The sequence below is a fragment of the Lates calcarifer genome, linkage group LG7_2, assembly GCF_001640805.2.
Source record: "Lates calcarifer isolate ASB-BC8 linkage group LG7_2, TLL_Latcal_v3, whole genome shotgun sequence".
Lineage (NCBI taxonomy): Eukaryota > Metazoa > Chordata > Actinopteri > Centropomidae > Lates > Lates calcarifer.
This window is the reverse complement of record NC_066854.1, coordinates 12,972,449-12,997,504: the sequence shown is the minus strand read 5'-3', so window position 1 is coordinate 12,997,504 and position 25,056 is coordinate 12,972,449. Positions and strand designations below refer to the sequence as shown.

Sequence of the window (25,056 nt, the reverse complement as noted above, 5' to 3'; positions counted from 1 at the left end):
CCACCTCCACCTCGTCGTCGTCACCTGACTCGGCAAGCAGACACAGAACACGTTCTTATTTAATCAGGCAGTTGTTTTCCTATTGAGCCACTAAGCTGGAAGAACTCTTATTTTACTTGGCAACTGAGAACACACGCTAAAGCACACCTCTGTTGCTCTTTATTACACACTAACCTGTTTGTGCCCAGATCAGTTCTGCTGGATATTAAGCCTTATCTTTTTATCCTCTGGTGTTATTTATAACTTGGTGGTGGGACTGTACCCCTTCTGATTTATTCACATTTTTAAAATCTTTGATGAATTGTTTACTGAATAAAAATGGCCTATAAACTTTTTCAGAACCTAAGGTGTCACTGTCAGTGTCATTTTTAAATATTTAAATTGGAGCTGTAATGATCAGTTTAATCTGCAGGTTTTCATTCATTCGTTTTGGCTGTGGGGCTTTTTATGAACAAAATGATTCAATGATTAATTGAGAAAATAATTAGCAGTAATCAATAACCATTAAATTTGATTTGCAGAGCTGACATATAGAGACTAACAGCTATTCACACCCACCTTCACCAAGTAACCTAACCTGGAGAAAGCCAGAGTACTCAGGGAGACTGCAGACTCCACACACAAAATACCTGGGTGAACCAGGGTTCCACCCTCCATCTTGCTGCACCGCCGCACCGCCCCAAAACAAGAAATGATTATTGATTGGTTAATTGATTTCTGTTAAATGATCACCACTACCTGCACACCATCATCTGAGCTAATATTACTTACAAAAATACATTTCTTGTGTTTTTATAAAAGCTTTTTCTCACTGTGCATCAATATCATCATCATAAAAATGCTTAAACCACCTCAACTGGCTTCTTGCAGCATGAAGCCCCTCACTCCTATCCTCCTTTCTAATTACAACTCACCTGATTATGCACAATGTGTCCAGCTACTCTGAACATGGTGTCTTTCTTTCCCTGTCACTAGTGAAACCTTGTGACTGCAGCTGTGGGTGGGAACAAAAGATCAGCAGTGACAATGAGAGGTTTGTTTTCTGCCTAAGCTTGGTGCCATATGACACCAACATTACTCGAGCTGATGTTCCTAATCAGACATCATCATGTACTGTCAGACGACCTCATGTTCCGCTCACTGATTAGCTTAGGGACAACGAGAACATTAATGCACATTTATTGTATAATGTGCATAGAACTATGAGATTCCTCTTGCGCAAGTTAGCTTTTAGATTTGCTACGTTAGATTTTCTACCTCAGGTTTGTAAAAAGTTCTTTTTGGCAAGTGTTTGTCATGTTCTGACCATAAACACAGACATTTATTGTGATAAATACTGATAATTTTTAGCGAGAAAACATTTGTCACCGCTTTAAAATCAACTCTTAACATGTGAGCAAAAGCAAAAGCACAAATACATTGCTGCATTACTTTGGATTCATACCAATGAAGATGTGGTCGTTTTATTTTGTTAAATTTATTCAAATTCTTAAAATAAGGGCACGGGCTGCATAATGACATAAAAGACAGGCAAGTTGGATAATGCCACGCAAAAAAAACAATGGAAAAACAGTCACAAACACTCAAATATTGTAAAAGCACAGTAAGGCATGAAAAACAGTAATAAACACTCAAATACTGTAATAGTACACAATAATGCATGAAAAACAGTCAAAAAACATCATAGTACAGTAAGGCATAACAAACAGTGGAAAAACACCCAACAACACTTAAATAATGTCATAGTATAATAAGGCTTGGAAAACACTCAAAAACAAATGTCATAAAATACTAAGGCATGGAAAACAGTTAAAAATACTCAATGTCACAGTAAAGTGTCAAAAGTTTTGTCCTTTGAGATCAGTAGAGTCGGGTTGATTTCAGTGGAGTGTCAGTTAGACATAGAAGTGATTCTGTCTGTTGGACATGATACTACTATATAAGACAACTACTGCTGAGCTTGGACACTTAAAGATCACCTTTGGCAGTACATTTTGAGGCTGTACAAACAAATGCAAACACTAAAAGAAAAGGGACTGCCAGTTGTAATCTTACCTGAGGCAGACAAAGTGCGAGAGCCCCAGCTTTGGTTTACAGGTTCTGTGAACGCCTGTCCAAGCGCTCTAGACTCTGTGGCGTAACGGGATAACCGTCGATACGCGACGTCAGAAGCTGTTCTTGTGAAACTGACGGCACTGGTGGCGTCTCTGAGACCTGTACGTAGGGCGTTATGAAACAGAGAAAAATCAACAGCTGAAATTTGACAAAAAATAATTAATAAGACACAAGAAGACTAAACTACACTATATGAGACCAGATAGACACAATTATATTCTCTTAGACTAATAAATTTTGAAGTTTCTATTCTGTTCTAAAGTTTTATATTTGTGTCAAACTGCACCTGAGATAATGACAGAGTCAGACTAAAAAATAAACACTGACCTTCTGGAAACATCTTCATGTCTGTCTCTTCTCTCTGTGATTTAATGCTTCAAGTTGGAATTCTGTGGAGAAAAACACAACAAACATTCATATAAAGATGTAACTTTGAACACATCAACATAAACTGTGCAGATACAGACAGAATTAAAAGACACTAAATTCTTCTTGTTCTGGATTCATCAGTTACATTTGTTTTCTACACAAACACAGAAGAAGCTGCTCTGACTGGAGAAGTCACAACAGCAGTGGATGGAAATGTTTGTTTCTCCAACGTAAGATAAATTTTAACTACATTTGGTCAAGAGATGCAGACAAAATGAGAGACACATAACCAACATGATATATAATTTAATGGCAGTGCTCTGTGTTGGACAGGTGATGAAGCTGTTTGTGAATTACCTGGAGGCCTCTGTCCTGGTCTAAACAATTCCTTCATTGTTCAAAGATTCTCTGATCGTGGACATGAAGTGGAGACACCTGGAGGACATACAGAGAGAAACATACAAAGCACAATGATCACTACACTGTGACCTGTTCATCAACAGTTTAACCATGAAAACACAGAAAAGTATTCAACATTACAGCTGAACCACAACATTTTCCAAACATTAGAGGAGTGTCTCAAAAAATGAGGTGTCACATATGACAAGAAAAAGCATTACATCTTTGAGAATCAATCACAATAACTATTTGTCGAATCATGTACATTACTGTGAACTTTAAAAACTTTCATTTAAGTACATTTTTGAAAGCAAGGTTTTAACTTCTGGTATTTTTAATTATACTTCAGTCCACAGAGGATTAAGTCAACACTGACTCAACTTACTGATATCTTAACCATCGCTGTAGTTAACGCAGATCGAGGCAGCCGACGTCTGTCAACCCCGACGTTCCTTGATAACCCGAGTTAAACCAGAGTGTCTTAAACTCCCTTCGTAGTCCAGGCCTCTGTTTGCTTTTTAAGGTGGGAGCTGGTGTTTGTGTCCAGACTGCAGCAGCTGAACCAGTAAACCTGGAAAACACAAGTACAACCAACAATCACACTTTGACTTTTGAGGTGACTAAATTAATCATGCTACTACAATATGACTTCATTGATCTCAGAGAGAAAAGCCATTTTTAAAATCGTTTTTATAATAATTTCACTCACGACAAACAAATGGTGAGGGGATCAATCAATGGCTATGGATAGATTACTACCACAAACCTACAGAGACACACAAACGCCAAGGAGGCAAAAAACTAAATTGCAAAATGATCAATGCCACACTGAAAACTGCTAGACCCGCAACCACAAGAAACGTGACGACGATAATCCACCATAAACTGACTTACAATGACCAAGCTGGAGCTACAAACTACAAAGAAGCAGTAAAATGCTACGGTATGCTAATGGCGTGCTAGTGATGGTACAGCGATGCAAACAGTTGTAGACAAACAGACTAATAAACGGTTGGCAACAACGTGGCAGGGACGCATTAGCCACAGAAACACAATTACACTTCAACCCAAACAAACAAAGACATAGCAAAAAGGGAACATCGCCAAAAACATCCTCAAACGATAAGGCTAATGCTAACGCTCTATGTTTATGCTAACGTTAATGTTAACGCTTGCTACTAATGCTAATGCTAATACCCAGGTGTTAACATTAGCCTCACCTCGCCGCCGCAGAACAGCTCCACAAAAAACAGCTCCAGAGTTTCTTTTAGCATCTCACCTGCTTTTCGACAAAAACTTTAAGCATCCGGACCTCGGTGGTGACGTTCTCCCGCACTACTTGCAAACGGAGGCGACGCTTCGAACGTGGTTCAGATCTGATTCGCCTCTCTGAACAGCTCCTCCCAGAAGCTCGTGACCAATGACGACATACGTCAGCTAACAGGAAGATGCTCTACTACTATTGCGAATCTGAGACTGAGACGGTAAACACATTTAAGCACCAAAACACTTTAAGACACGGTTAAAGGTGCGTTTTCACAAATTGTTAAATATCGAACCATTTTTTTTAATTATAAAAAACTTGGATCTTATATGCAAGTACTGTGGAAGGTTAATTTTAAAAAGACGTAAAAATCGAGAAAATAGCATCAGACCCCCAAGAAACTGTGCAATATATCTAGAGGTTAGAACCCATATATACATTATAAAGACAGATTAAAAATCTATATTTTGAACACCTTAATTGACAATAAAAACTGAAAAACAGTGACACATTGATTATTACACTTTGATGTGGGTATGAGCTTTCTTCAATATTTGTCTTATTTTTTGCCACAGAAAATACATGTGTTCTGCATTGTGGCATGAATTCTCTCATCTACTCTAACAAAAAACAATAAATAAATTACTGACAAGCTGACGAAAACCACTTAAAGAATTCATATTTAGTACAAACAAAACAAATCTGTGACAGCAAATGGTCAAAAGAAAAGTATCAAACAATGGTTCCAAATATTTTTTTCTGTTCTGGACACAGGATGAAATTGGATAAAATATCCAAAAAGATTTTGAGACAAAGGATGCTGTTGTCGAAACCTGCATTTTCTGAACAACATATAGTATATAACAATAACTTAATAACTGTATGATGACCCCTAATACGTAACGCAAATGTATGTTACGATAACTGTGAGTAAAGGCATTGTACAATTAAACCAATATGATCATATGTGCCCAGTGTACAGTTTATAACTGTAAAGCAAAAGATGAATGAAGAGTGATACAATTCTGCATATACAAGGCATACTGGCAGATGACTGAAATACCATTTCAATATTAGAAAAAAAACAAACCACCAAGACTCAACAGAAGAAAGTTCTGACTGTTCAAAGACTGAATGAAACATCACCAAGCTCTACCACTAGGTGGCATCATAAAACATGAAAGACCTAGTTCTTTGTGATGCCTATGCTATGTTAATTTTAGTTTGCATGCCTCAACATAGTTATCGTTATGGTTATTGTTAAATCATTTTGAGATAAATTCAATTTAAGGGGAAAACAGTGTATTTTATTAAAATGCTTCACTCATTCAGTCCATCACAGCAACAAAAGTGTCACAGTTTGTGAGATGTGCCATGTTAACGGTCATTTAAAACCCCAAGACAAATATTACAGAGCAAATGTGCTACATTATGCCGTGGTTAACTGTGAAATCTCTGAATTAACGTTTTTCCCCCCCTAAATCCAGAGGAGCCAACTTAAAAGAAGTGCAAACATTGGTAAACAGAACATAAAAATATCAGTAAATTCAGAAATGTATACAAAATGCAACAAGAACAGTTTCCCTTATAGGTTGTTAAACAATTTGAAAGTATTAATATGCACAAAGTTTTGTGATGGTGACAATTTTGTAAACACAATCATACATTTTCATTTTGGTCAAAATTCACATTTAAAAATCAGTCATATTGCATCAATATATGCACACTTAATAGTTAGCTTTGTACACCAATACATACTTTAATGTCTTACTTGTAAAAATTACACCAAATGCGCCCAAACTAAGAGGGACTGATTACATTTTAGCAGCATTAATGGCGCCTGTTGCCAGAGGGAAAAAAAACCTGATTAGTCCACCTAAAATTACCTAAAATAAATATATAAATACATACAGTATCGTGAGGCTCATTTCATAAAAACTGGCAGCCCTCTTTAGCAGGTTAGTATGACGGATACCCTACAGCCAGTGGTTTATTGCAACAGAGCAACTAGGGACCAACTCCCCCTTGGCACGGACCAAACTCAGCCTACGAGTGTGAAGCTTCTGCTTAGGATTGAATGGATGACATGAGAGATCAGTCAGAGAACAGATCAGACCCTCAACTGTGGTAACATCTACCTATTCTATGCAGCATCTCTCAGATCTAAGGTTACTTTTTGGTCAAACCCATTCAATATCCCCTTATGAAAGATGTTACGTTGAGGTGTAGTGAGTTACCCCAGCCAGCGGAGTGCCAATGCACTACTGGACCTTTTCCTCCGCTCGTCAGTAGCAGCCATCTCTCTGGGTGCTGTCACGAAGTGCACTGAGGGTGGACAAGCTCTTTGGAGGTGTCAGTAAACTGAGGAAAAAGGAGAATGAGTAGGAGAGAAACCCTGAATTTTCATCCAAGAGCAAGTATACAGTTGTGTTTTTAAGGAATAAAACAAATGGTTTACCTTCGCACTGGTTGGGTCACCTTGTTGCGGGGGGTGGAGCTTGTGGTGCCCACAAAGGAGGTGGGGCGAGGCAGGCTGCTGCCCGGAGTGCTTGGGGCGGAAGCGGGCGTCCCCCCTCCATTGGGAGATGATGTAACTTTTCACACATCAACATATACTGTACAGATAGAGATAGAAGTAAAGGACACTAAATTTACAAAGAAACCAGACAAGACTACTGGATGACAGTACTACATTAGACTACTATTATATTAGACTACTACAGCAACAACAACAGCACAAACTACACAAGACTGCTGGATGACAGTACTATATTAAATAACACTACTACTATATCAAACCAAAACATGCAGTATTAATGATGGCAAATATGAATGTGTACCACTTTATATTTCATCCAGGTTCAGATTTCCACTGAGGCTGAAATACTGTTAACATGAAGTTCATACTAAACATAACAGCATTACATTTAAGCAATATTAACCGAGAGGGTGTGCTTTAACGCGCCTCGGTCCGCAAGCATCACTGAAGTGCTCAAATGAAGTTAAAGCACACCCTCGAGTTTAATATTGCGATTATACAACTATTACCAACAAAGTAAAATGTATAATCAAAATCTGTTCATGTTGAGGAGCAATTTGCTCTCAAAATTAAAAGGTTTTAGCGAGTGCTTTTCCCGTTTCCATAGAAATACATGGGGTCTGACTATTAACTGGAACGCAATCAGTCACGTCAGCGGACTCCTACGTGTAATGGAACCGAGTTTATCACTACGGCAAATAATCAGAGCCTTAGTAACGACCTAGCAACAGAAATAATTTTCTAGTCCCAGATGAGTGAATGAGTCGGCTGCACAAATGAATGCTTACTTTTATCAACCGCGTTATAACAAAGACGCTGTGTTTATTTACTCACACAGATGTAGCTTCTGCATCCGCAAACTTTTACATGAATTTTAAGTTATAGCGCCGTGTCGCCGGCACAGCTGATGGAGAAAGCCGAGGCGCTTTGCTCAAATGACGTTAAAGGACACCCTCGAGTGTAATCTTGCGATATACAACTATTACCAATAAAGTAAAATGTATATGGCGGAGTAATATTTTTAGTGATGAGTAAGGTGTGCTGTCATGCTGATTTGAGCGCATTCTAAATGTCTTGTGGACCAATCAGATTGTTCGGTCAGAACTACTTCTTGTATAATCATACATATACAGCCAGAGTGTTCCAGGCAGATCATCATTCACAGAGAGTAACAGCTCATTTTCAGACATGTGAGCCACGTGTTGACTGTAATCCAAGTATCTGAAAAAATCATCACATATTTTCCGTGTCCTTGCAACTCATATTACAGATTAAGAATCCAGAGAACACGTGACCAGTCTCCCTGGCTTTGTTGACAGCTGCGGTTTTACTGCGGTGACGTTAGAGTCTCTTTAAATTCCTCGTAAACCCACAGAATAAACGTGCGCTCTTCATCTGAGAATTACGAGAATTAAGTCGACACTGACTCAACTTACTGACATCTTAACCATCGCTGTAGTTAACGCAGATCGAGGCAGCCGACGTCTGTCAACCCCGACGTTCCTTGATAACCCGAGTTAAATCAGAGTGGCTTAAACTCCCTTCGTAGTCCAGGCCTCTGCTTGCTTTTTAAGGTGGGAGCTGGTGTTTGTGTCCAGGCTGCAACAGCTGAACCAGTAAACCTGGAAAACACAAGTCCAACCAACAATCACACTTTGACTTTTGAGGTGAATAAATTCATCATGTTACTACAATATGACTTCATTGATCTCAGCGAGAAAAGCCATTTTAAAAATCGTTTTTATAATAATTTCACTCACGACAAACAAATGGTGAGGGGATCAATCAATGGCTATGGATAGATTACTACCACAAAGCTACAGAGACACACAAACGCCAAAGAGGCAAAAAACTAAATTGCAAAATGATCAATGCCACACTGAAAACTGCTAGACCCGCAACTAGAAGAAACGTGACGACGATAATCCACCATAAACTGACTTACAATGACCAAGCTGGAGCTACAAACTACAAAGAAGCAGTAAAATGCTACGGTATGCTAATGGCGTGCTAGTGATGGTACAGCGATGCAAACAGTTGTAGACAAACAGACTAATAAACGGTTGGCAACAACGTGGCAGGGACGCATTAGCCACAGAAACACAATTACACTTCAACCCAAACAAACAAAGACATAGCAAAAAAGGAACATCGTCAAAAACATCCTCAAATGATAAGGCTAATGCTAACGCTCTGTTTATGCTAACGTTAATGTTAACGCTTGCTACTAATGCTAATTGCCTCACCTCCTCCGCCGCAGGTGTGCTCAGCGTTCAATCTTACCCGTGTTCGACAAAAACAGCTCCACAGTTTGTTTTAGCATCTCACCCGTGTTCGACAAAAACAGCTCCACAGTTTGGCTTGCTACTAATGCTAATGCCAACACCCACGCCACGTGTTAGCATGGTAATGCTAACACCTGGGTGTTAGCTAACACCCAGGTGTTAACATTAGCATTAGCCTCACCTCGCCGCCGCCGCAGAACAGCTCCACAAAAAACAACTCCACAGTTTCTTTTAGCATCTGACCTGTGTTCGAAAAAACAACTCCAGAGTTTGTTTTAGCATCTCACCCGTGTTCGACCAAAACAGCTCCAGAGCTTGTTTTAGCATCTCACCCGTGTTCGACAAAAAGTTTAGGCATCCGGACCTAGCAGTACTGGCAAACAGAGGCAATGCTACAAACGTGGCTCATATCCGTCTCTCCTCTCTGAACAGCTCCTCCCAGAAACTCGTGACCAGTGACGAGCCACGCCGTAACCAATGACGACATACGCTTTCTTTCTTTTTTTTTTTTTTCTTTTTTTAACACTTTATTATCACATTAAAGACACTAACAAACAAACATGACATCATCCAAACATACAGGGAGACACAAGGAGTACATAATGAATATCACACAAAAAGCAGAGGAGAAAGGAAAAAAAATTACCTATTGATATGACGTATAATACTTTCCAAAAGATTGGATGTCTTGAAAGCTTTCTTATTCTTACTAATTTTACCTATAGCGTCATTAAAAGATTTGCACTCCATATAAAACAAAGATACATTTGGCTTGGCCTGGAGAAATCTAGCCTTATGGATGTGAAATTTACCCAAGAGACACAGCAGTTTGATTACATTTTTAACTTCCTCATTGTTACAGTCAACATTTAAGAATAAGACCATATTTTCAGTAAAAGTGACCAAAACTTTATGATATTCCCAAATCAATAAAGATAATAGAGTCCAGAAGTTAGTAGAATAGGCACATCCATAAAACACATGACATAAAGACTCAATCTCTTTTTTGCAGAAGGAACATAAAGGGGACACATCAGGTCTAAATCTGTTAATGAATTCATTACGGGGATAATATCTATGTAAGATTTTAATATGTATTTCTTTAACTTTATTGGAGACAAAAAAATCTATTAAATTCAGTCCAGATGTTGTTACTGATTTCAGGAAACATCACTCTCCAACGATGAAATGAGTTTGGATACTGACTATGAACAAAAGTACAAACTGACCTAATATGAGCACTGTTACATGAACGTTCCTCAAGAACCTTTCCACCCAGCCACAGAGCAGGACTCATTCCTGAGAGAGGTGTGTACAGAACAGGCGCTCTAATAAGAGACAACAAACTAGTGGGTATACTTTTGAGTACTCTGGAGTGCAAAGAGCGAGATAAGTCTAATCCTTTTCGTTGGGTGAATTCTTCATATGCAGCTAGGTCCCCCTTATCATTCACAAGATCAAAAACAAACATAACCCCCTGATCGTACCAATCTTTAAAAATAAGATCTTATTCTTGTAAACAATATGTTGATTATTGCATAAGATACATGTGTGAGGAGAAAAGTTGTGTTTGAAAGCAATTTCCCATGTGTCCAGGGCTTGCTTATGGAAGTTGGCAAGCTTAACAGGCAATTCACTTGAGGTAAAGTAAATTAACCACCACATTTATTAAACAAAAAATTGGGAATAAAAAACCATGGCGCATTAGTATGTGCTAGACAATGTTTTATCCAGTTGAGTTTGAATATACTGTTGATAGTTTGGAAGTCTAACACATTAACACCACCCTCTGAATAGTGTCTGATAATTGTCTTCCTCTTTATATTCTCATTTTTGTGTTTCCAAATAAATGTAAATAAGAGTGAATCAATAGCTGCACAGGTTTTGCGATCTACATATAAAGATAAAGCTGGGTACGCTAATCTAGATAAACCTTCTGCCTTAGAAAGTAAAATTCGAGTAAGGTCTCTCTGTAACCAGCAGTTGAAGATAGATTTAGACTTTTCAATTTTTGGCAGAACGTTTTGAGAGATCCTCTCACTAATAGATTTGCTTATTGTGATACCCAGGGACTTGAAGTTCATTTTGGAGAAACAGACAGGTGTCATCAGCCAGCTGACTAATGGTTAGAACATTGTCACCTATCTTAATACCCTCTATATTCACACAGTTAACAATGAACAGATTAAGAAGTTCAGCAGCTACCAAAAATAAGAAAGGTGAAATTGGACACCTTTTGTCTTATCCCACGGTTTATATGAAAGCGAGGAGAAGTACCATGTGCCAGGGATACACAGCTATTAATATTGGTATAGAGTGTACTTATGATGTTCCTGAAGTTTTCTTTGAACCCAAAATATTGCAAAGCCTCAAAAATAAACGAGTGTTCCAGAGTATCAAAAGCTTTGTAAAAGTCCAAAAACTAAATCAGTGACTTTTGATCAAACAGGTCTCTATAATCTAAAATATCTAGGACAAGCCGAATATTATTAGCAATGTGCCGACCTTTCATAAAACCTGACTGTGTTACAGAAATAATTTCCTCTAAGCAAAATTTTTATCTATTGGCGTACAGTGCTGCAAGGATTTTGCAGTCTGAATTTAGCAACGTTATAAGACGCCAATTATCCAGATAAAGAAGATCTTTACCAGGTTTAGGGATTAGTGATATTAAACCTTGCTTCATAGAAACAGTCAGTTCCTTATTTCTGGCACAATCCACAAACACTCCCAACAACAAATGTTTTATTAAATCATCCCAAAAAGTTACATAAAATTCATAAGGCAATCCATCTGGACCAGGACTTTTATTAGCTGGCATTTTTGTAATAGTCTTCTTCGATTCTTCTAGCGTAATTGGACTTTCACAAAGCTCGTAATTCTCCCTGGAAGTTTTAGGAATGAATGGGGATACTTTATCAAAAAAGACACTACAAGCCTGAGGGTTAAATGAGGAAGAGTATAACTTTTGATAAAAGTTAAGAGATAAAAGAAGAGATTTCTTTATCATTTTCAGAGAGACTGTTATCGATATATAAGGCAGATATTTTTCTGGCCTCACCACGTTTTTTCTCCAAATTAAAAAAGAAGGAGGAGTTCTTTTCTCCACGTTCCAACCATCTGGCCCGAGACCTTATGAATGCTCCTCTTGTTTTTGTCTGGAATAAAAGGTCTAATTTTTCCCTTAATGAGTGCAAACGCACTTTATCTTCATTACTTGGAACAGGTATATTTAATAAATCATTCAACTCTTTTAAATTATTAGCATAAGCCTTATTTTGATCTCTTAATTGCTGCTTTCCAAAACGTATTGAAAAACTTTGACATTTAAATTTGAGTAGCTCCCATTTTAGCGTAGGTGTAATTTCAGACATTGAGTTGAATTTAGTGATAATTTGTTTATTACCCAAACAATAAGCTGATTGTTGTAGAAAGGAAGAGTTTAACTTCCAGTATCCAGGTTTGTTGTGGTGAGCAGAACTTAAATTTGATAAATAAATATCTATTCCAGCATGATCAGTTAAATCAAATATAAACAGGGTTAAAATGATCTTGATTACCTCTATCTGTACATAAGTTTGGAGCCTCATTAAAGTCACCGCCAACAATCACAGATGCTGAGGAAAATTTGTTCATTTCTTGGAGAATTTTGTCAGACAAAAACTTAAGGAGTGTGATGTTAGAATTCCCAGCATTACCAAAATAAATATATTATCTCCACATTGAATTACTAACAGAATCCATCTGAAACCTCTGTATATATGATCTCACCATTAAATTTAACATGGAGTAAAACTAAAACACCTCCTGAGAAAAAATAACTTTCCCTCCCCACTGATTGCGCCAAAATGCTTCATCTTTTGAAGTGGAATGAGTCTCCTAAAAAAAAATAGACATCCTTATTTTGATGACTACAAAATAAAAATAAAGCTTTTCTTTTAGTTAAATCTCATACATTTAGAGATAAACATGATAAATGAATATCAAACCTGTGTACACAAAACACAGAATAACAAAAACTACTTAAACAGTATTAGTAGTAGTTACAGAATACAACAAGTTGAGAAATGTTCAAAACTTGAATTCACAAACCAAACCAAAAACTGACCCATGGAACAAGTATCCCAACAAGTTCAGGACAGGAGCTATCCTCTCAGCTGCCAAAGGCTACATCAAAATCTAATTTTCCACAATTACATGAGTCTACCTACTCAGGAAAATACTTCATGTCAAGTCCTCTGCAGATATCTTCTTACCAGCAGTGATAGCAAAAAGGCCTCCTCGCCTCTTCTACCAGCGGCCACAGCTTCGCTCTTGCATCCCTCACCTGCTGAGTTAAGTCCTCCGATATCTTCACGTTCTTCTGCTTGAGGACCTGAGAGGTTTTAGCGTCCGCCCAGACTTGGTCACGGTGTGCCCGGTGTGAAAAGCGGACTATAGTGCGGCGTGGTGGATGCTGAAGTATGCATCCATGTCGTTCACTCTGTCCATCAGCTTCTTATTTTCAGCGGTCAGGGTTTTAATCTGGAGCTCCAGGGGATCCACTCTGGATGCCAACTCTCTATCCTCTTGACATTATTCTCAATGGACTTCTCTATGGATTCCAGTTTCTCCCTGAAACTGAGCTGCGTCTCAATGAGCTTGTTAATAGCCGCCAGCAGGACAGCGTTGGATGGCTCCGGCTCACAGAGGGGTGATTTTTTTCTGTGGGCTCGCGCTTGGAGAGTCATCAAAATCCGCAAGTTGTTGTTCGGCATATGAATGGCACCGTTTTAAACTCTCCGCTGCCACATCCATTGTCATTTCCATACCCTCTCCTGTAGTCGACATATCAGCAGAACCAGTTGTTTGGTAGTTTGGCAGTTGGAGTTGGTCTCCGGATGGATGGAATGCCACACTAGCAAGCAGAATGCCAATTTCGTTAGCTAGTTACGGTGGGAGTCCAACAGAAAAAGTGACGAAAAACAAAGCAAAAATGGGTCAAAGTTTCAACTGCGTTTCCCCCAAGCGATACTCAAACGTGAGAAGAACTATTTACATGTTATTTTCCGTTAAGACAAGCAAAGTCAAGCTTTGAAAGAGAAAAAGCTTCTACAGCACAAGACAAAACTTCTTACAGTGGCGCCATCTTGCGCGCGACCTGACATACATTTCCTTCCCCTTATTTTGAAACGCCGTCAAAACGGAAGTCGTCTCGTCACTGTCTCTAACTTGACGCAGCTTGGCTGGGTCGCGCGCCTATCCATCTTTTTAGTGTTTTTCTTTTCTGGGTCTGGTTACAAAGCTGAACGTGCGGCTCCGGCTTGAAAAAATAAGGAGCTCTCTTAGCGTGTCTATTGAAACCACAACTACTCGGTGCAGCACTGTGACAGTTAGCACCCTGCTAGCATCCTATTCAGTAAATGTGTTTTTAAATGATTTCATACTTAATTTATAGAACTATTTATATAAAAAGCTAATTTTTGAAGGTTGGTTTTATACTTGATATTTAAAGGCTTTCAATTTATCAATTTATTAAAGGGTTTCTATTCTGTTCTAAAGCTTTATATTTTGTGTCAAACTGCAGCTGAGAGAATGACAGAGTCAGACTAAAAACAATAAACACTGACCTTCTGGAAACATCTTCATGTCGGTCTCTTCTCTCTGTGATTTAATGGTTGAAGTTTGAATTCCGTGGAGAAAAATGCAATAAACATTCATATAAAGATGTAACTTTTAACACATCAACATAAACTGTACAGATAGAGATAGAAGTAAAGGACACTAAATTTACAAAGAAACCAGACAAGACTGCTGGATGACAGTACTACATTAAAGGACACTACTACTATATCAAACCAAAACATGCAGTATTAATGATGGGAAATATGAATGTGAACCACTTTATATTTCATCCAGGTTCAGATTTCCACTGAGGCTGAAATACTGTTAACATGAAGTTCATACTAAACATAACAGCATTACATTCATACATATACAGTGTTCCAGGCATATCATCATTCACAGAGAGTAACAGCTCATTTTCAGACATGTGACCCACGTGTTGACTGTAATCCAAGTATCTGAAAAATCATTTCATATTTTCCGTATCCTTCCAGCTCATATTACAGAATCCAGAGAACACGTGACCAGTCTCCCTGACTTTGTTGACAGCTGCGCTTTTACATTGTGTCGTTACAGTCTCTCATAAACCCACAGAATTAACGTGCGCTCTTCATCTGAGAATTAAGTCAACACTGACTCAACTTACCGATATCTTCACCGTCGCTGTAGTTAACGCAGATCGAGGCAGCCGACGTCTGTCAACCCCGACGTTCCTTGATAACCCGAGTTAAATCAGAGTGGCTTAAAATCCCTTCGTAGTCCAGGCCTCTGCTTGCTTTTTAAGGTGGGAGCTGGTGTTTGTGTCCAGGCTGCAACAGCTGAACCAGTAAACCTGGAAAACACAAGTACAACCAACAATCACACTTTGACTTTTGAGGTGAATAAATTGATCATGCTACGGATAGATTACTACCACAAACCTACAGAGACACACAAACGGCAAAAAACTAAATTGCAAAATGATCAATGCCACACTGAAAACTGCTAGACTCACAACTAGAAGAAACGTGACGACGATAATCCACCATAAACTGACTTACAATGACCAAGCTGGAGCTACAAACTACAAAGAAGCAGTAAAATGCTACGTTATGCTAATGGTATGCTAGTAATGGTACAGAGATACGAACAGACTAAAAACAGTTGGCAACAACGTGGCAGGGACGCATTAGCCACAGAAACACAATTACACTTTAACCCAAACAAACAAAAACGATGCCAAGAAGGAAACCCTGCCAAAAAACATCGTTAAATGATAAGGCTAATGCTAACGCTCCACGTTTATGCTAACGTTAACATTAACGCTTGCTACTAATGCTAATTGCCTCACCTCCTCCGCCGCAGGTGTGCTCAGCGTTCAATCTTACCCGTGTTCGACAAAACAGCTCCAGAGCTTGTTTTAGCATCTCACCTGTGTTCGACAAAAAGTTTAGGCATCCGGACCTAGCAGTACTGGCAAACAGAGGCAATGCCACAAACGTGGTTCATATCCGTCTCTCCTCTCTGAACAGCTCCTCCCAGAAACTCGTGACCAATGACGAGCCACGCCGTAACCAATGACGACATACACTTTCTGCCTCTTATTTTGAAACGCCGTCAAAACGGAAGTCGTCTCGTCACTCTCTCTAACTTGACGCAGCTTGGCTGGGTCACGCTGTTGTGAGCACGAGCCACAGCAGCTGTCTGTCCCCTTCCCATGAGGGTTTTATTTCATCTTCTGCTTTAACTTCTGTCCTTTTTTCCTGACCCCCAAACTTACAGATCCGGCTGCTTCTCCTTTGCAAAAACCCTTTAAACTGCACTTTTCAAAGCCTAATATAAGTCAAATAACCTCTTTTATAAATCCACAAACTCATTCATAAGGTTCACTCGCAGAGATAAAAAAAATGACAGGCGCGTGCAGCGCGCGCACACTTCGAGTTGAGTGTTGCCACGTTGCCGCGCTCCTCTGTCCGTGTGTTTGGATACGGTCAGCTGCTGTATCTCCTCCACCTCCACCTCATCGTCGTCACCTGACTCGGCAAGCAGACACAGAACACGTTCTTATTTAATCAGGCAGTTGTTTTCCTATTGAGCCACTAAGCTGAAAGAACTCTTATTTTACTTGGCAACTGAGAACACACGCTAAAGCACACCTCTGTTGCTCTTTATTACACACTAACCTGTTTGTGCCCAGATCAGTTCTGCTGGATATTAAGCCTTATCTTTTTATCCTCTGGTGTTATTTATAACTTGGTGGTGGGACTGTACCTCTTCTGATTTATTCACATTTTTAAAATCTTTGATGAATTGTTTACTGAATAAAAATGGCCTATAAACTTTTTCAGAACCTAAGGTGTCACTGTCAGTGTCATTTTTAAATATTTAAATTGGAGCTGTAATGATCAGTTAATCTGCAGGTTTTCATTCATTCATTTTGGCTGTGGGGCTTTTTATGAACAAAATGATTCAATGATTAATTGAGAAAATAATTAGCAGTAATCAATAACCATTACATTTCACACCCACCTTCACCAAGTAACCTAACCTGGAGAAAGCCAGAGTACTCAGGGAGACTGCAGACTCCACACACAAAATACCTGGGTGAACCACGGTTCCACCCTCCATCTTGCTGCACCGCCGTGCCGCCCCAAAACAAGAAATGATTATTGATTGGTTAATTGATTTCTGTTAAATGATCACCACTACCTGCACACCATCATGTGAGCTAATATTACTTACAAAAATACATGTGTTTTTATAAAAGCTTTTTCTCACTGTGCATCAATATCATCATCATAAAAATGCTTAAACCACCTCATCTGGCTTCTTGCAGCATGAAGCCCCTCACTCCTATCCTCCTTTCTAATTACAACTCACCTGATTATGCACAATGTGTCCAGCTACTCTGAACATGGTGTCTTTCTTTCCCTGTCACTAGTGAAACCTTGTGACTGCAGCTGTGGGTGGGAACAAAAGATCAGCAGTGACAATGAGAGGTTTGTTTTCTGCCTAAGCTTGGTGCCATATGACACCAACATTACTCGAGCTGATGCTCCTAATCAGACATCATCATGTACTGTCAGACGACCTCATGTTCCGCTCACTGATTAGCTTAGGGACAACGAGAACATTAATGCACATTTATTGTATAATGTACATAGAACTATGAGATTCCTCTTGCACAAGTTAGGTTTTAGATTTGCTACGTTAGATTTTCTACCTCAGGTTTGTAAAAAGTTCTTTTTGGCAAGTGTTTGTCATGTTCTGACCATAAACACAGACATTTATTGTGATAATTACTGATAATTTTTAGCGAGAAAACATTTGTCACCGCTTTAAAATCAACTCTTAACATGTGAGCAAAAGCAAAAGCACAAATACATTGCTGCATTACTTTGGATTCATACCAATGAAGATGTGGTCGTTTTATTTTGTTAAATTTATTCAAATTCTTAAAATAAGGGCACGGGCTGCATAATGACATAAAAGACAGAAAGGCGAAGATTTGTGCTTGTGTGTGTTGGTGCACGTTGAGTACGCGTGCCTTAGGGAAACTAGGTGTTGCATGAAAAACAATGGAAAAACAGTCAAACACTCAAATACTGTAATAGTACAGTAAGGCATGACAAACAGTTATAAACAGTCAGAAAATGTCATAGTACAGTAAAGCATGAAAAACAATGGAAAAACAGTCAAACACTCAAATACTGTAATAGTACAGTAAGGCATGACAAACAGTTATAAACAGTCAGAAAATGTCATAGTACAGTAAAGCATGAAAAACAATGGAAAAACAGTCAAACACTCAAATACTGTAATAGTACAGTAAGGCATGACAAACAGTAATAAACAGTTAAAAAACATCATAGTACAGTAAGGCATGAAAAACACTCAAAAAAGGTCATAGTAGACTAAGGCATAAACAACAGTAATAGTACAGTAAGGCATGAAACACAGTCATAAACAGTCAAAAAAAAATGTCATAGTACAATAATGCATGAAAAACAGTGGAAAAACACTCAAATACTGTCATAGTACAGCAAGGCATAACAAACAGTGGAAAAACACCCAACAACACTTAAATAATGTCATAGTATAATAAGGCTTGGAAAACACTCAAAAACAAATGTCATAAAATACTAAGGCATGGAAAACAGTTAAAAATACTCAATGTCACAGTAAAGTGTCAAAAGTTTTGTCCTTTGAGATCAGTAGAGTCGGGTTGATTTCAGTGGGTGGAGTGTCAGTTAGAGACAGAAGTGATTCTGTCTGTTGGACATGATACTACTATATAAGACAACTACTGCTGAGCTTGGACGCTTAAAGATCACCTTTGGCAGTACATTTTGACGCTGTACAAACAAATGCAAACACTAAAAGAAAAGGGACTGCCAGTTGTAATCTTACCTGAGGCAGACAAAGTGCGAGGGGCCCAGCTTTGGTTTACAGGTTCTGTGAACGCCTGTCCAAGCGCTCTAGACTCTGTGGCGTAACGGGATAACCGTCGATACGCGACGTCAGAAGCTGTTCTTGTGAAACTGACGGCACTGGTGGCGTCTCTGAGACCTGTACGTAGGGCGTTATGAAACAGAGAGAAATGAACAGCTGAAATTTGACAAAAAATAATTAATAAGACACAAGAAGACTAAACTACACTATATGAGACCAGATAGACACAATTATATTCTCTTAGACTAATGAATTTTGAAGTTAAACACCACATGTGAATGCTCATAAAGTTTGTTAGCATTCTGAACCATTTGTAGACTTTTAGTGCTAGCACGTGGTAGGCCCAAAAAAAAAATATTACAATAATCAATTCATAATCAAGTAATTCTTAGACCTACTTTTAAAGGTTTTAGAAATATACACTTTTAAAATCTGTGTAAAGCACTAATGCCATTCTGAGTTAGTCACATCAAAATCTAGACAAAATAAAGAGCTCTGTTAGCGTGTCCACTGAAGGCAGTGAAACCGCACCTACTCAGCACAGCACAGTGACAGTTAGCACCCTGCTAGCATCCTATTCAGTAAATGTATTTTTAAACCATTTCATACTTAATGTATAGACCTATTTATTTAAGGTTTTAAATGTATTTGTAATTGTAATTTACATTTATTTTTAGAGCAAATTTTTGAAGGTTGGTTTTATACTTGATATTTAAAGGCTTTCAATTTATCAATTTATTAAAGGGTTTCTATTCTGTTCTAAAGCTTTATATTTGTGTCAAACTGCAGCTGAGAGAATGACAGAGTCAGACTAAAAAGAATAAACACTGACCTTCTGGAAACATCTTCATGTCTGTCTCTTCTCTCTGTGATTTAATGGTTGCAGTTTGAATTCTGTGGAGAAAAACACAACACGCATTAATATATAGATGTAACTTTTAACACATCAAAATAAAGTGTTTCTGGGTGTTGAACACTCAAACTGTGCAGATAGAGACAGAAAAAAAGGCACTAAATTCTTCTTGTTCTGGATTCATCAGTTAAATTTGTTTTCTACACAAAGACAGAAGAAGCTGCTCGTATTCACACAACAGCAGTGGATGGAAATGTTTGTTTCTCCATCGTAAAATAAACTTTTACTAAATTTGATCAAGAGACGAGACGAGAGACAAAAACAGGCGGGGGGGGCGCAACACAGACAAAATGAGAGACACATAACCAAGATGATATATAATTTAATGCCAGTGCTCTGTGTTGGACAGGTGATGAAGCTGTTTGTGAATTACCTGGAGGCCTCTGTCCTGGTCTAAACAATTCCTTCATTGTTCAAAGACTCTCTGATCGTGGACGTGAAGTGGAGACACCTGCAGGACATACAGAGAGGAACATACACAGCAAAAATGATCAATACATTGTGACCTGTTCATCAACAGTTTAACCATGAAAACACAGAAAAGTATTCAACATTTTCAACACAGTGTCTCAGAAAATGAGGTGTCACATGTGACAAGAACAAGCATCACATCTTTGAGAATCAATCACAAAAAATATTTGGGAAATCACATGGAATCATGTACATTACTGTGAACTTTAAAAACTTTCATTTAAGTACATTTTTGAAAGCAAGGTTTTAACTTCTGGTATTTTTAATTATACTTCAGTCCACATACAGAGAATTAAGTCAACACTGACTCAACTTACTGATATCTTCACCGTCGCTGTAGTTAACGCAGATCGAGGCAGCCGACGTCTGTCAACCCCGACGTTCCTTGATAACCCGAGTTAAATCAGAGTGGCTTAAACTCCCTTCGTAGTCCAGGCCTCTGTTTGCTTTTTAAGGTGGGAGCTGGTGTTTGTGTCCAGGCTGCAGCAGCTGAACCAGTAAACCTGGAAAACACAAGTCCAACAAATAACCTCATTAAAAAAGAACAGTTCACCTCCAACACCTGAACAATGTAGAAGAATACAACACTGAAAACTAAACACTACAACCAACAATCACACTTTGACTTTTGAGGTGAATAAATTCATCATGTTACTACAATATGACTTCATTGATCTCAGCGAGAAAAGCCATTTTAAAAATCGTTTTAATAATAATTTCAGTCACGACAAACAAATGGTGAGGGGATCGATGAATGGCTGTGGATAGATTACTACCACAAAGCTATAAAGACACACAAACGCCAAAGAGGCAAAAAACTAAATTGCAAAATGAGCACAATGCCACACTGAAAACTGCTAGACCCGCAACTAGAAGAAACGTGACGACGATAATCCACCATAAACTGACTTAAAATGAACAAGCTGGAGCTACAAACTACAAAGAAGCAGTAAAATGCTACGGTATGCTAATGGCGTGCTAGCGATGGTACAGAGATGCAAACAGTTGTAGACAAACAGACTAATAAACGGTTGGCAACAACGTGGCAGGGACGCATTAGCCACAGAAACACAATTACACTTCAACCCAAACAAACAAAGACATACCAAAAAGGGAACATCGCCAAAAACATCCTCAAACGATAAGGCTAATGCTAATGTTCTATGTTTATGCTAACGTTAATGTTAACGCTTGCTACTAATGCTAATGCTAACACCCATGCCACGTGTTAGCATGGTAATGCTAACACCCAGGTGTTAGCATTAGCATTAGCCTCACCTCGCCGCCGCCGCAGAACAGCTAACACCCAGGTGTTAGCATTAGCATTATCCTCACCTCGCCGCCGCCGCCGCAGAACAGCTCCACAAAAAACAGCTCCAGAGTTTGCTTTAGCATCTGACCCGTGTTCGACAAAAAACAGTTACAGAGCTTGTTTTAACATCTCACCTGCGTTCGACAAAAACTTTAAGCATCCGGACCTCGATGGCGACGTTCCCCCGTACTACTGGCAAACGGAGGCGACGCTTCGAACGTGGTTCATATCTGATTCTCCTCTCTGAACAGCTCCTCCCAGAAGCTCGTGACCAATGACGAGCCACGTCGTGACCAATGACGACATACGTCAGCTAACAGGAAGATGCTCTACTACTATTGCGAATCTGAGACTGAGACGGTAAACACATTTAAGCACCAAAACACTTTAAGACACGGTTAAAGGTGCGTTTTCACAAATTGTTAAATATCGAACCATTTTTTTAAAATTATAAAACACTTGGATCTTATATGCAAGTACTGTGGAAGGTTAATTTTAAAAAGACGTAAAAATCGAGAAAATAGCATCAGACCCCCAAGAAACTGTGCAATATATCTCGAGGTTAGAACCCATATATACATTATAAAGACAGATTAAAAATCTATCACATGTAACCCAAGGGACTCATATATTGTGGAGAGGTAGGGAGACTTGGAATACCAAGCTCAGCATTTCCTTAAGTCATTATGCATAAATAGTGTGTGGTATAGCCAATCTATATTTTCCCTACCTGAGATGAAGAGGAGGTGTTCACGCTTCTAAAGGGATTCAGAATCAGTGAGCAAAAGAGTAAATACATCTGATTTTAATGCTGGAGGAGTATTTCGTCAAACCACTGCTACATTTTTCCCCCAAAACGGACATTTTGTTTACGGGTGGCTCATCCAGATTAAACTACTGAGTAATTTAGATATTATACTGTGACAGGCTTTTCTTCCATAACTTGAGAAATGAGCTTGAGTTTGTGCATTTTTAAATTGTCCCTCCACATATTGACTTTTTTTCCATAAAGTTTACAGACTCGTAAGAGACAGATTAGAGATAATGAGTTTTAGCCTCTTGATTTCCAGAAACCCTGCTCCTACATTTCCCATAATGCTACTGGATGGTGTCTTTCATGATGCCATGCTCACGTCATATTGTTCAAACCGTGATTACAGTTCCCGTTCCCGACCTGCACATTTTACCATCTTGGAATAACGTGAATTCTCCCAGACATACATTGCAGTCAACAACAGCAAAAAATATTTTTTAAACAAAACATCATATATAACAATATATAAGCATGATAATGTCACAGTATAGTCAGCTGGATCTTTACTGCGGGTCATTCCCCTACTCTCTCTCTCCTCTTGATTAATGCGTGGTGCAGGAGGAGAAGAGGACAGCAGCTGAAGACCTGAAGTGGATGAAAGAAAAGCAAAGTGTTAGATAAAAGACCTCGACCATCTAACTGCTGTGAACTACCTTCATGACCTAAATATATAATAAATCAATGATGAATGATTGTTTAGTCAGATTTACAACGTCATAAGCAAAAACCAGTCAAAAGTGCTGTTTTTCTTTCTTTATTAAAAGTCACCAGTAAAAGCAACACAGACCAAAATTCACATATTTTGTTAAAATATGTTAAAAAGAACAAAAAGGAGGGAAAAAGTTGTAAAAGAATTTCATTCCAAAAGTTTGAACACCTTCACTGACAATAAAAACTGACACATTGATTATTACACTTTGATGTGGGTATGAGCTTTCTTCAATATTTGTCTTATTTTTTGCCACAGAAAATACATGTGTTCTGCATTTTGGTATGAATTCTCTCATCTACTCCAACAAAAACCAATAAATAAATTACTGACAAGCTGACGAAAACCACTTAAAGAATTCATATTTAGTACAAACAAAACAAATCTGTGACAGCAAATGGTCAAAAGAAAAGTATCAAACAATGGTTCCATTGCCAAATATTTTTTTCTGCTCTGGACACAGGATGAAATTGGATAAAATATCCAAAAAGACTTTGAGACAAAAGATGCTGTTGTCGAAAGCTGCATTTTCTGAATAACATATAGTATATAACAATAACTTAATAACTGTATGATGACCCCTAATACGTAACCCAAATGTATGTTACGATAACTGTGAGTAAATGCATTGTACAATTAAACCAATATGATCATATGTGCCCAGTGTACAGTTCATAACTGAAAAGTGAATACGATTCTGTGACATAAAGCCTCATTGTTCCAGGAATTATTCCAGTAAAACCATGATCACTGATATATTATGTATGAATGGATATAAGAGTAAATGCACAATGTAAACATACAAGGATTATGACAACTGATATATTTGGTAGTGGTTTTGACCTCTGCTCTCCACGGCAACATCACACCCAGAAACCACATGGGTTATCACAATATTTCTATGCAAACTGCGCTCATTGTTTTATAACTGCTTTCTGATACTCCACCCGTGTGTGTAAAAACAGATGTGATGCATATAATGCAAAAACTAATTCTATGAAGTATGTTGATGCTACCAAAAACATTTTTTTAAAAGATATTCTGCCACCACTCATTGTAAACCTTTATACTTGACCTATATTGTACCTTTACATTCTCTTATCAATATGGTGAAATTTACCATCATATGTCACTGCTATCACCTTTATATGTTCTTACATCAGGTACAGTAACTATCCAGAAAACGTTGAGTGGACATATTGACCAGCATAAACTCCTGCAGCCTGGTCTGACGGCAGCTGTATGTGTACAGTGTCTCCATATAATCCACATAATCTTTTATCAGTCACAACAACAACAATAGAAAAGGGCATTATATCTACAAGACTGTGTACACAGTGATAGTTGGATTTGAGTACTGATATTGCACTGTTTGAAATAAGAAGTGAAATACAAGTCAAAGTAATCTGTTACTAGATGTAGTTTGAAACAGCAAAAGTTAAATGTAAATTTAGAAGTAATATGTAAAAAGAAAAATAGTATGTAATGGTAAAAGTTATAGTAAACCAAAATAGAAATAAGTCACTTTATAGTCAGGCATAAAAATATTTAGTTAAATGTTCAGTTTCAGCTGTAATGTTGAACTGTTGATGAGGAATAGGCAGTAGTGTATTGATCATTTTCCTTTGTGCGTTTCCTCCAGGTGTCTCCACTTTGTCCACGATCACAGAGAGTCTTCACACAATGAAGAAGTTCTTTGAGACCAGGACACAGGCCTCCAGGTAATTCACACACTGTCAAACACAAAACACTATCAGGAAAGTGTAATAAGAGAAGTAATGTAGAAGCAATTAGCAAGTCAAAGTAATCTGTTACTAGATGTAATTTGCAA

The 25,056-nt window shown here is 38.3% G+C and overlaps 1 protein-coding gene and 1 long non-coding RNA gene across 9 annotated transcripts in view; one reads left to right on the top strand and one right to left on the bottom strand.

Moving 5' to 3' along the window:
- LOC108902564 (uncharacterized) overlaps nt 1–16,116 on the bottom strand; it is a 34,258-nt gene extending 18,142 nt beyond the window's left edge. For 2 of the 7 annotated variants that reach the window (XR_007809015.1, XR_007809019.1), the window contains exons 1-4: nt 15,906–16,103; nt 15,222–15,407; nt 6,606–6,762; nt 6,385–6,508 (exon numbers count right to left, since the gene is read on the bottom strand). This is a non-coding gene — a long non-coding RNA (uncharacterized LOC108902564). Of the gene's footprint in view, nt 1–2,841; nt 2,920–3,268; nt 3,455–4,162; nt 6,509–6,605; nt 6,763–8,122; nt 8,309–9,258; nt 12,851–13,079; nt 13,139–13,227; nt 13,869–14,580; nt 14,615–15,221; nt 15,408–15,905 lie in introns of all 7 variants that reach the window. The other 5 variants (XR_007809017.1, XR_007809014.1, XR_007809018.1 and 2 more) reach the window with 5 other exon arrangements.
- Nucleotides 1–25,056, top strand: part of pnpla4 (patatin-like phospholipase domain containing 4) — a 79,224-nt gene that overhangs the window by 51,674 nt on the left and 2,494 nt on the right. The window lies entirely within an intron of this gene.